This window comes from Saccostrea cucullata, unplaced genomic scaffold, assembly GCF_032062105.1.
Source record: "Saccostrea cucullata isolate Sc308-1 unplaced genomic scaffold, CSIRO_AGI_Scuc_v1 ctg44, whole genome shotgun sequence".
NCBI classification, from domain to species: domain Eukaryota; kingdom Metazoa; phylum Mollusca; class Bivalvia; order Ostreida; family Ostreidae; genus Saccostrea; species Saccostrea cuccullata.
The window spans coordinates 171,564-175,000 of record NW_026938421.1 but is presented as its reverse complement, the minus strand read 5'-3'; the positions used below and the strand labels follow the sequence as shown (position 1 = coordinate 175,000).

Genomic DNA, 3,437 nt, shown 5'->3' with positions numbered 1-3,437 from the left:
GAAAATGAAAAGTGGGTAACAGTGACCTACTTTTTGGTCGACAGATTCTTTTGTCCTGGATTTAAAACTAAAAAGTTTATGTTGCTAAGCATCTCATTATTTTAAATATTTAGAAATATCCATGAAATTCCATAAGCAGGTTAAAATGACTTTTTATCTTGGTTGATACACTTCAAAGATTGCAACACAATATGAAAGAGCACACAAAAATTTAAGCAAATTTGAAATAGTTGAAAATAGCAAAGAAATTCCAAAAGGATGTCACAGCAACTTATGATCTTAATCCACTCCAAGGACTCAATATGCACCAACTGACAAAGTCTCAAGATTCTAAACATCTTAGTACCAATATCTTAAAAATATTTAAATATAGCCATGAAATTTCAAAAAGTAAGTCCCTGTGACCTAGTTTTGATTGATAATCCTAAGTCCTTAGGATGCATCAAAACAGAAATGACAGGATTTGATGATCCTAAGCTTCACAGATGTTTGAAATATGTATATGAAACAAAATTTTAAAAATGGAAACGAATACACACAAACTCTAAGTGCACAGTGGCGGATTTAAGGGGGCGCACCCGGCGCGCGCCCCCCTAAAATTGTCAAAGTTAGCGTAAATCACAGTTTCGTCTAGAAAATGTAAATATGTTTAATTGGTAGACCTCATTTTTATCCTACAAAATCTCTAGAATCCAGGAGCTTCCGGGGGCTTCGCCTCCTGGGCCCCCACCAGGGCTTTGCCCTGGACCCACTGGGGGCCTCAAGGCAGCCCCCAGACCCCTTGCCTAATTTTGGCGCCCCCTCTAACTCCAGTTCCTGGATCCGTGCCTGGTGCATCCTTATTGTATCATCCTTACAAGTTGGGTCAACTTAGGGCTTCTAGTTTCTTTAGAATAAATCTGCACTGATAGCTTTAACACAGTCACTCACCCATGCAAATTTGGTCAAAGTATTGCAATTAGTTTTTGTTTTTTCTAAGTAAGAAAGAAACTGCACCAAAAACTTAAACCTGGTCCTTTTTCTGAAAAATGTAGGTCAGATCCAGCATCTGAAGCAAGTCAATTAGACAGTGTACATCCCTAGATGCATCAGTCATGCAAGTTTGGTCCAGGTAGGGATTATGGTTACTTGGGAATGGGCCCGCTCCAAAAAATTTAACCTGGTCACTCATCTGAAAAATCTAGGTCAGATCTACCATCCAGTATCCAAAGCAAGTTACATGTAGTGTGTCTCCTTACATGTATCATCCATGCAAGTTTGCAAATGGCGTATGGCAACTAGTTATTAATGAACCTGCTCCAAAAACATACCAAAATGAAGGTCAGATCCAGCATCTGATGCAAGTCAAGTAATATGCATATAGATGTATCATCCATAATGAAGTTTGATCAACATGGGGCTAAACTTGATCTGCAATGCATCAAGATACACTCACATACCAAAAATTAGCTCAATATCTGTGTTTAGAAAAAAAAGTGCGGATTACTAAGTAGGATAGACTTATGGGCAGCTAGACAGACGGACGGACGGACTCGAAGAAAACCAATACAAGTAGTCCCCTCCGGTTTCACCGATAGGGGACTAATACTCTTTATTCAATATTTACAATTGATTTGAGACACCAGTATCTCCAAGTTTTGCCATTTATTCATCAGCTAAAAATTCCCAATTGAAGAGTACTGGACTCTACCAAAAACGGTCAGTCAAGCCCTTTGACCATTCAAAGGCTGATATAAATCAAAAGAGTGTAAAATCATAATTATGTTCTTATTAAGGGGACGAAGGATGTATAGTCACGACTCAGTTTAATTACGTCATAATCTCTGATAAAATATGTACAAAACCAGATTGAAACCACAGTTTTTGTGAAAATGTATACTGTTTGTTTGAGTTCACCATCTTGTTTAAAAATGTCTAAAAACATTCAAACTTTCTTGAAAATATTATCAAATTCCAGAATAGATTGATCCACTCTTCTGTTTCCCTACACTGTGCGTCCAACGAGTCATTGACGTCATAGTGGATCTCTTAGTACAGTAAGATTATACACGGTTAAACACAGGTAGTATAATATCATAAATACGGGTTATGATCAGTACATGGTGGGGTATTTTGTGAATTACAGAACATAAAAAATATTTTTACACGCTTGTTGACGGATATATTTTGTAGTTATGTCTTATTTCGCTTATTTCGCAAATATGTGACATCAGTTGGGTTTTCCCGTACTTGAGAAATGTAAACATGACACGTTTTTCTCATGCTCACGTCTTGTTTAACAATGCCCTGTGCAATATTGAGCTCAGCTTCACCAATCGATATTTTTACAGTCAATCAATAAGATGACGAACTTGCATTTTGAGGTAAATTTTCAAATATTAATTGATAGGATTTTTTGCAAATTAATTTTTCTGCTGTTTAAGTTGTCTTAAAAAGTATGTAATTTATGGTGTGACAAAAGAATCTTGCTTTTTCTAATTTTTAACCATATTCATTCTCTGAAATATTTCAAAAGACACGTTTTCGCTGACATATTTTTTATGTATGCTGAAAAAAATTCAATGATCGACCGAGTAATGGGCCCAGAAACATGGAGAATCAAAACTTCACTTAGACACTGTAGGGTTTCGTATTCGTCTATAAATATCTCAAAAATAAGTCTAGAAACCTATTGATATATGTGGGACATACTAAATCAGAGATATACAAAATATGAAAAAAATTGAACAACAGGTATTTTTTCAGCCAAAGGTCCTTCATCCCCTTAAACTACTTAACTCTACTCTCAAGGGAACTATTTGTCATAATGCAGTACTACAGACATGACAGAGGAATGTCTTTATTCAAGTACAAAGATCGACGCCGAGTTAGATGCCAATTTTAAGTGTATATCACACTGTATCACAGAATTATATAAGCTCCCTCCAAGCACTGTTGAAGTAAGTTAAAAATTAATACAAATGCTTTTAAGCTATCTTCGTTAATTTCTCGAACATCCATGCAAATATGTTCGACTGAAACAAGGAAAACTATAAACACGATAAACAGATAAACATAAACAAACTTTTAAATTCGGCCTCGCTTTTTAAATTCTCTTTCATTTTTTAACTTAAGTTACCAAAAGTTTTTCGTTGAAGTCCTTTGGATATTTCTCACTCCAGTCTCTTTCTTTTTTAAGCATCCTTACTCAGGGACCACTAAGACACCACCGCGCCAATTTCGTCGTTGTATTTTGTGACGCATGGTTGCTCTCGGGAGTTTTCGTCCAAAGAACGATTATCCGAAGATACAACAACTTTGAAAACGGTGCTTTCTAAAATGATCACATGATGATTTTAAGTTAATATATTAATTAAATTTCCAAATAGATTTTTGATTTTTTAAATATTTTAGTGGGTCCGTGTAACTCTTTAAAATTCAAAATTCTAAAATGATTT

At 35.4% G+C, this 3,437-nt stretch overlaps 1 protein-coding gene across 1 annotated transcript in view; it reads right to left on the bottom strand.

The window, feature by feature from the left end:
* LOC134250184 (zinc finger and SCAN domain-containing protein 2-like) overlaps window positions 1–3,207 on the bottom strand; it is a 58,501-nt gene extending 55,294 nt beyond the window's left edge. The window contains exon 1 of the mRNA XM_062732535.1: window positions 3,119–3,207. The gene's annotated coding sequence lies outside the window, so the exon portion shown is untranslated. The remainder of the gene's footprint in view (window positions 1–3,118) is intronic.
* Between the last annotated feature and the right edge of the window lie 230 nt (window positions 3,208–3,437).